The following is a 14130-nucleotide window of genomic DNA, read 5'->3' as shown; positions in this document are numbered from 1 at the left end:
GGGGGGGGGGGGGGGGCAAGAGGATAGCCACCCGGTCCTCAATTAACTATGAGTGGGATTAACTTATTTTCCAATCCGAAGCAAACAAAAAAGGGTCTCAGCCACAAAAACATCACAGCAAACAAAAAAACAAGCTTACCGACACACTCCCAAACACTCACACATCTGAGCTTTACATCCTATCAACACACTCCCAAACACTCACACATCTGTGCTTTACATCCTATCAACACACTCCCAAACACTCACACATCTGAGCTTTACATCCTATCAACACACTCCCAAACACTCACACATCTGTGCTTTACATCCTATCAACACACTCCCAAACACTCACACATCTGAGCTTTACATCCTATCAACACACTCCCAAACACTCACACGTCTGAGCTTTACATCAGATCAACACACTCCCAAACACTCACACATCTGAGCTTTACATCCTATCAACACACTCCCAAACACTCACACATCTGTGCTTTACATCCTATCAACACACTCCCAAACACTCACACATCTGTGCTTTACATCCTATCAACACACTCCCAAACACTCACACATCTGAGCTTTACATCCTATCAACACACTCCCAAACACTCACACATCTGAGCTTTACATCCTATCAACACACTCCCAAACACTCACACATCTGAGCTTTACATCCTATCAACACACTCCCAAACACTCACACGTCTGAGCTTTACATCCTATCAACACACTCCCAAACACTCACACGTCTGAGCTTTACATCCTATCAACACACTCCCAAACACTCACACGTCTGAGCTTTACATCAGACCAACACACTCCCAAACACTCACACGTCTGAGCTTTACATCAGATCAACACACTCCCAAACACTCACACATCTGAGCTTTACATCCTATCAACACACTCCCAAACACTCACACATCTGAGCTTTACATCCTTTCAACACACTCCCAAACACTCACACATCTGAGCTTTACATCAGATCAACACACTCCCAAACACTCACACATCTGAGCTTTACATCAGATCAACACACTCCCAAACACTCACACATCTGAGCTTTACATCCTATCAACACACTCCCAAACACTCACACGTCTGAGCTCTACATCCTATCAACACACTCCCAAACACTCACACATCTGAGCTTTACATCCTATCAACACACTCCCAAACACTCACACGTCTGAGCTTTACATCAGATCAACACACTCCCAAACACTCACACGTCTGAGCTTTACATCAGATCAACACACTCCCAAACACTCACACGTCTGAGCTTTACATCAGATCAACACACTCCCAAACACTCACACGTCTGAGCTTTACATCAGATCAACACACTCCCAAACACTCACACGTCTGAGCTTTACATCCTATCAACACACTCCCAAACACTCACACATCTGAGCTTTACATCCTATCAACACACTCCCAAACACTCACACGTCTGAGCTTTACATCCTATCAACACACTCCCAAACACTCACACATCTGAGCTTTACATCCTATCAACACACTCCCAAACACTCACACATCTGAGCTTTACATCCTATCAACACACTCCCAAACACTCACACGTCTGAGCTTTACATCAGATCAACACACTCCCAAACACTCACACGTCTGAGCTTTACATCAGATCAACACACTCCCAAACACTCACACGTCTGAGCTTTACATCAGATCAACACACTCCCAAACACTCACACATCTGAGCTTTACATCAGATCAACACACTCCCAAACACTCACACATCTGAGCTTAACATCAGATCAACCTACTCCCAAACACTCACACATCTGATCTTAACATCAGATCAACACACTCCCAAACACTCACATGTCTGAGCTTAACATCAGATCAACACACTCCTAAACACTCATACTTCTGATCTTAACATCAGATCAACACACTCCTAAACACTCACACATCTGATCTTAACATCAGATCAACACACTCCTAAACACTCACACATCTGATCTTAACATCAGATCAACACACTCCTAAACACTCATACTTCTGATCTTAACATCAGATCAACACACTCCTAAACACTCACACATCTGATCTTAACATCAGATCAACACACTCCCAAACACTCACATGTCTGAGCTTAACATCAGATCAACACACTCCTAAACACTCATACTTCTGATCTTAACATCAGATCAACACACTCCCAAACACTCGTACACCTGAGTTTACGATCATCATCATCAGATCCCAAGAGAATCTTATTTTTCACATATTTGTGCAATTACAAATTAGAGGTTGGGATAAAGCAAACTTCATATGCCACATACTAACATGCTCTGCAAAGTGGGAGCAGGGGGGGGGTCTGACAAGCTGCAGCTGCAGTACCCCTCAACACATCAGGCATACTGGACTCTTCAAATCTGGAAGGGGGTGGGGTAACAGCACAGAGCACTTGTACCAAAGTGTTGTCTAACAAAGGCCACAACAACATATGGCATCCTGCCTGAGATAATTAATTTTCTGTCTGCTGTAGTAAGGGATCTAAGTCACCAGCTACAGGGCCACCCACATAACACTCCCATTAAAGCCCAGCTGGCCAGCCATGACCCCGGAATGCTTCTACCTCCAAGCCCTTAATTGTATCATTAATTTATGGACACAGGTGACCACAAGGTCCAGGCCCCAGGAAAACCGCAATGGTTCTGGCACAGGAAATTAGTTAGTTTGTCCCTGCTTTTGAGGGTGAACGGGGTAATTTTACATAGCATCCTGGGCAGATAGGTTAATAACCAAGCTATTATTAAGTATGGGTTGCAGAGCAACACGTGTTAAATATCCCATTACCTAAGAGTCCTACACTTAGAGTAATGTACATATATTTGACCATCTATCACATACCCATAGGGTACCAGCAGTACTTTTCCATAAGTGTAAATATGTGTTCAGTATCTTACAGAATTACTAACAGACACTGTGGTCAGGGTCCCGTTTTTAAATATAAAGTATATTATGTATGATATTGCTCTGGAAAATAATGAATTATAAAAAGTATAAGATGCTATATAATAATAATAATAATAATAATAATAGTTATATAAAACTATGCAGATGTCTTGAAACAGACGGGAACGCACCGATGTTTTCGTTTTTCTCCAATGATCTTTTAGAATACGTGGAGAAGGCTTCAAAACGTGTTTTGTTTCAGGCAATGACGTAATGCCTCGTGCTCATTGGTTAACGGTGATTTCACAGAAATCAACATCCGGGAAAGTGGTGCAGCTGGCTCGGATTGCAGCAACGAATTGCAAGGTCGATTTGCTGTCTATCATTTCTGATCTTAAAAAAAACGCATTCAAATCAATTCAATAAAAACAGTTCTTATAACCATCTGTTAGGTTTCTTGACTCAATACACAGCTTACTGCCTGACAACAAATTGACCAGCCAGAGAATTATCGCTAAATATCTGCTACGCAGTTTAAAAAAAAAAAAAAGGCCTGCGCAACATTTTTACTGTTGCAGTCGCTACGGTATATTTATAATAACGGCATACCGAACAACGATACCCTTTAAACAACTATCACAATGTATACAAATAGCCAATTCTGGCTAAAGGATACCTCTTTAACTCGCGCACCACTCATCCCACTGAACAACAAAACATAACTTAGATATTTACCGAGATACTCCCAAAACCAATCATATAAAAAAGAATATGGGCGTGTTCCAAACGTCACATGTGACAAAAACTACAGCGTTTTCTCACTGACGCTTTACGGCTGATTGACATTGCGGAAAACCAGTCCGCAATGGTTTGTATTGTCATCTCGCCAATACTATTGGCATGGAGGATGGGCTAGCGCTTCAGTTGACCGGCAGGTGCAATACCCAATGGCCCTGCATTTATTTAGCACCTGCTGGCCAATGACCGGCGGGAATAGAAAAGGCGATCCCTCCTCTAGATTTGGCCGTTAAGCTGAGGGAGAACTGTAGACCTTCAATGGAGGAGCGAACGTCATCTGCTTGTAACATTTAGCTAGGTAGCAAATTCAAATTTATTTTATATTGTTTTTTTTCCTCATTTTGAGGCTCCCCACCACCCCCCGACAAATTGACCATTCGTGTTCGTCGATAGTGCCGACCAGTCGACCGAGCGTCAAACATGTACGAAAATTGTCACAACCAAAGTAGAGAACTGTTAAGAGTGGACTCGCTCGTGTGAAACCCAATCTCGATAGCTAGCATATTAGCTAGCTAGCAGGCTAGCTGGCTAGCTGTAGAGGGAAAACAGCACATTCGTTACATTAAAAAATCTATCCCCACACCCTGGAGTGGCGTTTGGAGGTGCGTTAGTTTCAACCCTGAAAACGTAAGTACTGTTTAATTCGGGAATAGAGCAAAATATTCGAGGCGATATTTTATTTGGAAATATGCTAGCTGGCTAGCTGCATAGCCAGGTATTTCAGTGTATGTATGTGTATGTGTGTTTCTTCCCCGGTTCTGTAGCTAACGCGGCTAGCTCGATAACACGATGCTTCGCTAATGTAGCGCGGCCTCACACACGTCCCTTCATGCTGGATAAAAACATTTAAGTTAGTTTAATGCGTTTTAATGAACCCGTCACGGAAAGACAGTCCGCCAGCGTTGTTGTTTTTGGGGAGGTGATGGCCGATCGACGCTCACCGAGCTCACCATATTGATTTCGGTGTTCTGAGCTGGTATCACAGTCCAGAAACCCGTTTACGGTTACGCGGGTAGAGGGTGAGGGGAGACAAATAAAGCCCGTTCGGGTCTGGAGTGGCGTTCAACACGTTATGTAATGTCCTATTGTTTGTAGCGTGAGGGTGAAAGGCGTAGTGTCACTTCTAGGCAGCGCACTCTGGAGGGTGACAGCGTTTGTCACAACGCGCTTCTTGGGGAAATGAATGCTCGTCCTCTTTTAAAAGTGATCGTCGGCTTCGACATGGCGTTGTCAGTTTGGGCTTGTGTGTGTGTGTGTGTCCTCTTTTTTGGGGGGGCCGGGCGGAGGAGGGGGCGGCTTTATTCGCTGGTAATAACAGGAGACACTGGAAAAGCTCTGGCTGATGCAGGTAGTTTTCAGTGCGTCCCCAGTACCTCCCCTCGCTCTCTATATTTAGCCAAACCTCCAAGGTTTAAGCCTAACATACGAGTCCTGTCGGTGCACAGAAGGATCCCGTGTATATTTAATAATTTATTATCTTTAAAACTGCATTGGAAGGGGGTGTCATTATTCAAAAATAATAGTGGCACTCCTCCATGTAACCTGGCGGTAATAGTTCGGCGGAACCACGTGACCGTCGTTACTCAACGATGTTACTCGTTGGTAGAAGTGTGCACGATGCGTTTGAGTCATTTCGGTTTAGTGGTTGTGCAGCTAGCACGTTTGGTGAATTGCCTATTACGACAGCTGCAAATTGCAACACTTTTCTTAGCTTCGGATATGTAATTTAAAATGGGGGAGCTCCACGTTTTTTTAGATCAACTTTCCAGGGAAGTAACGTGGTTACTTAGCTTGAGGGACGTCTAATTGTTGACATAAGGTTGTAAACCGTGTTATTTTTGATTGTGTTTTACGATTTTGACTGCTTTTTAAGCTGAAAGAAACCCATATGTTTATATTTGTGAGACATTAGGTAGACACTTTCAGTGTGTCAGTGTCATTTTCAACTAGCCAAATTACAAGTTGATATAGAAGGAAACGCAGTAGAAGGAAAGTTGAGAGTAAATGTATTTTGACAACCTTTGGAGTCTGCCTCAGTCTCTTTTGGTATAACTTACTCTACGTCGTATATGCTTTGGCACACCCATCCACCCACATATAGCGATTGAGGTAACAGCAGAATTGAGTTTTGTGAGTCCTGTCTCATCTCTGGGCTACATCTGTGCTCCTTGGCCCCTGTTATTTTGTACTGCTCTCTCCAGCTTATAGGCAGAACCAGGGTCACTGGACTTGACTATTCATGTATTTAGTTAGATAAATGAAGTTTTATGGGCTGGGCAATGACAGGAGGAGTATGTAGGTCAGTTTGCCTTGAGCTGTAGGTTGACAGCTGATGTTCTGAAATTCTGATTGCATTTCAGATATAGCTCCATATCCAGAGAAAAACATTTAGTTATGTTACATATTCTATTATTATAAATTGTAGTGCCGGTGTTTAATTTTGATTATTGCCTTTTGTCCTGTAAAATGCGTTGTATACTTGAAGTACTTTGTGTACTTTGTATATAATTGAAAATCTACTTATTTATTTGTGCAGGTCGAGTATTTGCAGCAGTGTGTGGTTCACTGGGTTAGGACTCTGTGCCCGTGAACGGAAGGTCACCAGTTCAAATCCCATGGTTGGAAAAATGATTTCACCGTTGGGCCCTTGAGCAAGATCTTTAACCCCTATTTCTCCAGGCACTTTCTGACCCTACTTTCTGAACTGTACATCACTTTCAATAAAATTGTCTGCAAAATAAGTGTAAATGTATTTAACAGATTTAAAACTGGTTTCTTTGTAGTTAAAGCTCTGTGGTCAAGCCAGCAGTCAGTCCAGATGGTCATTGTGCTCTTCATTTTTCCAAACTAGTGACTATGGAATGACCCAGAGGTATAGTTTGATAGTATTCCCTCAGAATTTGGAGGTTTATTTGGGAAGGGCTACTTGCACCATACCATCTGAGCTGGGAGTCATGGAAAATGGGCCCGAGCACTTTATTCGGGTTTGTCTAGCCATCTTGCAGGCACTGAAGCATTACAAGGGCATTACTGTAACTACCACAGTCAGGTTATGGCCTTGGGTGCACTGCTACCTATGGTGTAGATTCTACACAGAAGTATAGATCAACCTTTATGACGATGTTCACAAAAAATAACTAAGATTTTGGGGAGACTGCTGTACCACAGCCTAGCTGAGGCTGCTGTATCTTTTTCAGAAAGCCAGTAGTGTGGGAGAAATAGATTCTTTAATGGTATATCTGAGTAGCATCCATGTTGATGGTACCTGAATCTCTTTCACCTCTATTATTAAATGATTTGAGTAACTGGATGCCAAATGGCTATCTGGGTATGTATGTTATCATTTTGAGAATGGCTGAAATGTAAAGCGGTAATTGATATCAGCTGGTGTTAAAAAAGGAAGGGATTCTGAGACCTGCTCTAAGTGGTAACGGCTCTTTCAGGTGTGCACTGTTGGATTCTGCCTCACTTTTTGTGGAGCTCTACTCCCCCAGCTTTTCTGAGGGAAGTTATTCTGATCAGAAATGGTGGTTATGAATTTTTCTCTTTCCTGTCGTTTCTCTGCAAAATTTTCTTGTACGCTGCAGAATGTCAGGAAGGCAAAAGAGCTTGAGCATGGGGGGGAAGAAAAATGAGTGAAAGGCTGACTTGCTGTCAGCGTAATGGAATGGAAGCAGGTCTGTTCACTACAGTTGAACCCAGTGAGTGTCTTCAGCATGACTGTGGGAGATGCTGACATTGCAGACATGGTCTGATGCCTCACGCGTGGGAAGTGCTGGCGGGTGGCATAGTTGTTCTGAAATGTCAACATTAATGGCTGAAATTCAAGGTTCATGTGTGTCTATAAGCGAGGATGCAATGCACGGCCAGATGAATATTCCAGTGGTAGAAAAAATAGCATGAAATCTGACAGGTCTGGCATTTGTTTCCATGTAAGAAGTCGATTTACCTCTTCAGTCAGGAGCTTGGGTTTGACTGACATGTCAGATCCCAGTCCCAAGGCCATGACTGTTTGGCCCTCTTCTATTGTGACAGGCACCACATATTTCCATCCCAGTGTATCTTGTTTGTCTATGGCTCGGTCTTAATGACTGAGATAATTGAGGGTGAGAGTAATTAAAAAGCTGCCCTCTCTCGACTTCTTCCGACAGAAACGGAGGATGCTCTTCAACTTCACATCACATCTTTCTGCGCTTATTGCCTAGCAGTGAAGCATGTTTTATTTGATTCTCTCCAAAATCTAAAATGACTGAGGTCTGCCTTCCCTTTATTCATTAGTCTGCTTTTCTTCCTTCTAGATTTTGATTTTCATTCCCCACTTCTCCACATTTGACAATTTTCACTTTTTACTATAGTTATACTAGACCCATTGTTCTGTCTACTGACACCATTTAACATCTAATTTACCAATGAAAAGATGTTTTATTAAGTCATCTATTTAACTAGTATCTCCATTAAATCCTAGTATCTTTCCATTAAAGCCATGTATCTCCCACCCCTTGTTTGGAAGAGCATCAACTCGGGGTACAAGATTACGGGCAAAATATGAATCGAGATTTTTTTTCAATCAGTCGAGATCAAGATTTTCTTTCACGATTCTTGAGCAGTACATTTTCTTGTATAATTATTATTACATCAACAATCATTGTTTTTTTATTATTTTTATTATAATGCTTTGAGGATGGGTCCTGATCGCTCTCCGCCACCATGCTCCCTCACCCGGTCACATTTACCATGGTACTGACAGCTTTTTGTTTACCAAGCATTACCAAGTCTCTTCTTTCCAAACTGCTTTTACCAATTTGTTGTTAGGGACGAGTGTTTCTCCTGAACCCCAGCCCGCTAAGTGTTTGTGTCCTGTTGCCCTTCTTAGCATTTGTGCTTGTTCTGATATCCCCGGACCTGACTCTACCTTCACTTTACAATCTTAGCAACCTTTGCAACCTGCATCTTCGATACAGATTCTTGTTTAGTGTTTTGGCTGCCTGTTTGCTCTCCATGCGGGTCCCCTATTCCTGATCTGTCCCTTGACATATACAAGCTTGGTAAGTTTCACTTCCAGCCCTCCCTTATTAGACAAAAACATATTGGTTATCGGTAGTGATGCACCAATAAAGAAATTTCTGACTTTGTTTTGAAAATGGGCACCTATGCTACTACCGATTGTTTGGGACACTGCTTAAATAAGTTTAAAGGGACACTGCACCCAAATGCATAAAAAATGCATGTTTTTTGGTAAAACATCAACTGTGGCATACAACAGTCCCAGAGCCCTATATTTTATGACGTATACATCTTGTATGTTTTTAACATTTATAACAGAATCGCTGATCATTAAGTGTGATAAAACTGCATAATATTCTAATATAGTAATATATTTTAAGTTCGCTCTTTCTGCACTGAATTTTCTTTTGCTATCAAATATATTGTTTTTCAGAAACACTTCGTATTCTTCACTCTTGCCTTAAGGTGAGCAATCAAATTTGTTGCTTTGAAATGTTTTAGTAGGTTGCCCTCATGAAATTTTAGCAGGGCAATGTTTGCACAGTGCATTTCTAACATTTTTGCTGACATTAAAATAATTCCATACAGCCGACATTTTTCTAGCTGTTGAAGTAATATGGGTCACCATTTTAAAGGGAATTATCGACGGTAAATATCGGCTAATTTTTTTAACCCTTTACCGATACTAGTAGTTGGCCTATACCCATGGAGTATGTCTAGTTATCAGTACTGGTCAAAATTTCCACATCGGTAGATCATTGACAATATGATTGTTACTAATGTGGGACTGTTGAATAAACTTTGCCGAATAGAAAGAGTGCTGTGATTTAATGATTCTGCTTTAAGGAGAAAAAGGGAGCAGCAAAATCGTTGTCATGTAAGAATGGAATTGCATAAGGACTGAGGAATCAAGATTATGGTTCAGCCCTTGAATGAGATTGCATTAGAGGTATGAATCACGATTGCAATTGAATAGCGATTGCTTGTGTAGCCCTAGCATCAACTAATTCACCTCAACTGATTGCTGATATCTGAAACCAGAAGAAAGTTTGCCCTGCATTTTGTTTGTCGGATACCGCTGTGAAGGTAAATAACAGCCTAAGGTTTTTTGTTTAAAAACAGCATTTATGTTTGTACTAGTTTGCATTTGCATTCATGATGGTCGTTCATATGGATTGCATAGTATCGCATATTTTAACAACTCAACTTTAATATCTAGATTAAATGGTAACACAAAGCTCTGATTGTGTCCAAATATTTAGACTATTTGCCAATAACCAATAAAGTCCTTGAAATATAGTGAACAGGGTGACAACACTCAGACTAACCTTGTGCCATTGGAATTCATGGTGATAAAACCACACAAGTCCACTTAAAACATTAAACCGTTCACTAACTACTGTGTAAAGATAGATTTCTATTTGTGGTGCTAAGGGTGTCTCATTACATTGTTTTAGGTTTATTTTATCAAGTAATTTCAGAAAAAAATAATTTATGCTCTTCAAAAATTGGATTTATAGAGATGATTGTTTTTCATTGGACAGTGATGTATGTTTTTTTTTCTCATCTATGTGGTTTGAGAAGCTTTTGTCTTATGCTTAAGAAGCCATCAGATATGTCAGATTATGCAGTGGGCCAGGCTAATGATAGTCAAGATGTTGCATTCATTTGAGATAATGTCAAATGTATTATTCTTTGCCTGAATATGTACTGCCATTTTCCAGTCTTTCTGTCATTAGGGATCTTTAATGTTAGGTTGTTCTGTGTCATGGTTGGGCAGAATGCTTTCCTCACTTTTTAGTCACATTGCGCCATTTTCCATGGTGGAAGGGCAGTCACAGGAGGGATTGGGGACAGAGCCAATGGTATGCATATCCCATTTGTTAAATGCGTCCTACAACTTTTCCTGAGGGTCGCTGTCAAAAAATATGACTCCAGTAGAAGTGACCTGCTGTGTGGCAGTTCAGTTTTCGCAAACCTTTAACTGCCTCGATGATTAACGTTTAGATGATGACGATGTGATTCACTCAGAGAACAGCCCGGGCTGCCTTGCTGTGCCCACGGGGCCCAAGCGTCTATTTTACTGTGGGTGATGTCATCTGTGTGTGTGTGTGTGTGTGTTTCATCTCAAATTGAGAGATCGGCGGTTGCGTATGTTCTGTATAGCCTGTCAGGTACATATAACGCAGTCCTTAGTTTACCTCCTTCTTTTTAAAACTGGATAATAGGTGTGCAATACACAGGATCTCTTTAGATGTCTACGGAGTGAAGAGGTGTTTGCAGTGAGAGCTAAGTTGTGAGGTATTTAGAGATCATTGTTGTTTCGAATATAATGGGATTGTCGGGTCAGATGACCTTTTTGGTGACATTCCCTGTTGGCCAAATTGAGTTTCTGAGTGCTCCTCCTCCAGCTTTCTCCCATACTGCCCATCGCCACTGTGAGCATTGACGTGAGGGCTCGGAATAACTCCTGCGAGGGTGTCGAGTGCCGGGTCACTGATAACTAAGGGGGGCAAAAGCATCAGTTTAGAGAAGGGAAGTGCAGGTCACGAGTTGTTTTGGGACACTTGCTTCCCTCTACAGGTGTGTCTGACCAGGTGAGAAATATGTGTGATTATTTAGCCACTAATGACTTGACACTTTTAGTGGGTTACTACTGTTCTGTGTCTCTGTATCAGCTGTGTTAAAAAGGCAGCAATCCAAGTCAGAGCCATCCATGGGCAATACAATTTATATTTCTTGGCTAAGCAGCACAGATTGATATATGAGATTCATTTGACTTTTTTTCATTCCACTGGTGTAAAACCTGCTGGATGCTTATGCAGCAGACTGAGCTGTTGTTCTTGACTTCTATTTCTCATGGATTTTGCACTATAGGGAGCAGATCCTCCATTGAATGGGTGATGGGCACATGTACAGAAGGGATATAAACAGGGATACATGGCCTCAAGCCAGATGTCCTGGCAACATTGACCTTTTATCTGTTCCAGTGTGCTGCTTTGTGGCCTGAGACGGCCATTGATTTACTACTCCTGTTGCGTAAGTGAAATCTTAGCTAACTGGATGTTTTACTTTGTGTTTTACTCTGTTTATTAGTCCTTACTATTAACAGATTCACTAGTTTGCTCATGATTTGCTTGGATTTTTATGAAGGTTTTCAGCTCATTTATATACGTCTTGATGTTGATTTAAATTAGACAACAAACTCATCTTGGTCATGAAGTTTTTTCCTGTGTTATGCAACTTTCTGTGTACCCAAGATTGAAACTGCTGATATATGGTGTTGAAAGCCAGTGAAGTCTCACGCCTGTGTGTTGCTTATTGTAATCCATTTTTTCCCATTGTCTGCCCACTTGATTATGAGCTGTAAATCAAAATGAGTTTGATTACCCTCTTCTTTTATGCTGCAAACAGGCGATCGTTGATGTTTGCGTTTCTTGTTTGACATTCTCGTGGATATCGGTTTATCCCGAGTGGGTGAGCATTGACTGTCTCTGCTTAAATCAATACTGTCAGAGAAGAACCATCTAACTGGCCCTGTTAAGCTGACCCTAGAGGTTTGAATAGCTCAGAGCTCAGTTCCACTTGTGAGACTACCGCACAGACCCAGGCCCTCTAAAAGGGAGTATTGTTTTTTCTGTTACAACTGTTGATTTTCCTTTTTTTGTGCTGGAATAACATTCCAGCAGAAGGCTGCATAAGCCGCCAGCTGAAGTCCTTCCAGGTTTCTGTACGGGAGAGGGATCATAGCAGCTTCCAGCCTTGGAAAAGCCTGGGAAAACCGCAGCCCTGCCCGTGGCCATGTGTGCGCGGGCTTGCTTTTCCATGAGATTGCGCATCTTCAATTCCGAGGATGGAACGGTGATCTCCAACCCTTTTGTCATCAAAATTTTATGTGGGGCTCACTTGAAGCCACTAGAAATGTTAACCTCTTAGTGTCAGTACCACCCACCTGACATAATGGGGGAGCAGTGCAGGGTAATGCTAGTGTGTTCCAGCAGCATGGTTGTCTGGAGTAATCGCATGGTACCCAGGGCATGTAGAAAGCTCATGCTCCGTCTGGTCATCTGCTTTGGAACCACAGATGTGACCTTGGTACGGAAGACAGAATAACGTTAATGGAAATGATGGGAAATCCCATGAAACTGTGTTTTTAAAATGTCATTAATGGCGAAGAATATGACAGTGATTTCACCATCTTCTGTCACAGCGAGGGAACTCTTCAATGGCTGATCTGCTACACCATGTACATCATAAGAAAGTTAGCTAAAAGTTGAAAGTTGCTGTCTCTCATTCATGCAATCATTTCTCCACAGTGGAAGGTCACCTGCCTTTTTACGGGGCCCCAGTGTTGGGTCACAGTGGCCATGGTAACCCTGGTGTTGACATGTTTTGCTACACATGACTACCTGTGCTCCATCCTCTGTCTTGCTTACATGAAGGGTATCCAGCCAAGCAGAAGTGCATTTCGTGTTCCCTTAGTTAATGCTAGTAAATAATGCTGTATCCATCTCAGAAAATCACGTTGAAGTCCACAGTATGGAGGTCCAAACGATTATATTGGTGTTCACGTTCCTAAAGAGGCCAATGAATAAAATGTCTCTGATACATGCTCTGCCCGTGAAGGGTAACAAACTGATGGACTGCCATTCATGATGAAATTGAATGGCAGAAAGGCTTCAGTCACCTCTTGTAAGAGCAACTGAGTGATAGATCAGCATCTTGATCCATTTATCACCTAAGCTGTAGTAGTCATGCCTCGTGTGATTGACTCAGGACACCAGAAAACGCAGGAGGATAAGTTGCATCTGTGGCCGTTCCATCTGAAGTGTGCTGATGTGTGAAGCTGGTCACGCAGAGAGTATAGCCCAATAGTAAAAGTTGGGTTGCGCCTTTTCTCATACCACTCAGACATATAGAATTTGCTTTCTTTAATATCGTTTCTTGACTGATGTGGACATGCATAGCACCTGTACGTTTGGTGCGGGTTAGTCTTGTCCCTGTGTCTGTTGTCCTCTCAGCTCTAAGAAGCTCAGGACTAGTGATTTTGCATATGCAGTGTTTTGTGTTTGTGTTTAAAGGTCTTCGTGTGTGTCTAGTGCTATTCGTCCAGCAAATCTTGTGTGTCCATGTATCCTTAGCATGGATGTGGTGTCTGTGTTGTCATTGGTCTCAAAATTCCTGAAACATAGGGACACCCTTGCTTTATACATTTTTAAATTTGTTTCTATTAAAATATGTGTATATAATGTGTGATCCCAGTCTGTAGAAAACAGTTGAAAAGTGGTCCTGCAAATGAAGAGCCAGTGTGGCAAGACACACCACCTCACCAAATGTTGGTGTGTGGGAGCTGTGCGGTTGCCCCTATGGCCTGTGTTGGTGGAGGTTTTAGATACTCTAACACTTGCCTGGGGT

At 42.0% G+C, this 14130-nt stretch overlaps 1 protein-coding gene across 6 annotated transcripts in view; it reads left to right on the top strand.

Moving 5' to 3' along the window:
* Positions 1 to 3907: 3907 nt before the first annotated feature.
* The window catches only part of ppm1ba (protein phosphatase, Mg2+/Mn2+ dependent, 1Ba), a 38885-nt gene continuing 28662 nt past the window's right edge, over positions 3908 to 14130 (top strand). Inside the window, exons 1-2 of one of the 6 annotated variants that reach the window (XM_049002680.1) lie at positions 3928 to 4338; positions 9149 to 9180. The gene's annotated coding sequence lies outside the window, so the exon portion shown is untranslated. Of the gene's footprint in view, positions 4339 to 8637; positions 8757 to 9148; positions 9181 to 10262; positions 11313 to 14130 lie in introns of those variants that run through there. The other 5 variants (XM_049002682.1, XM_049002681.1, XM_049002685.1 and 2 more) reach the window with 5 other exon arrangements.

Source organism: Brienomyrus brachyistius, unplaced genomic scaffold (genome assembly GCF_023856365.1).
Source record: "Brienomyrus brachyistius isolate T26 unplaced genomic scaffold, BBRACH_0.4 scaffold71, whole genome shotgun sequence".
Classification (NCBI taxonomy): domain Eukaryota; kingdom Metazoa; phylum Chordata; class Actinopteri; order Osteoglossiformes; family Mormyridae; genus Brienomyrus; species Brienomyrus brachyistius.
This window is presented reverse-complemented; position numbering and strand designations above follow the sequence as displayed.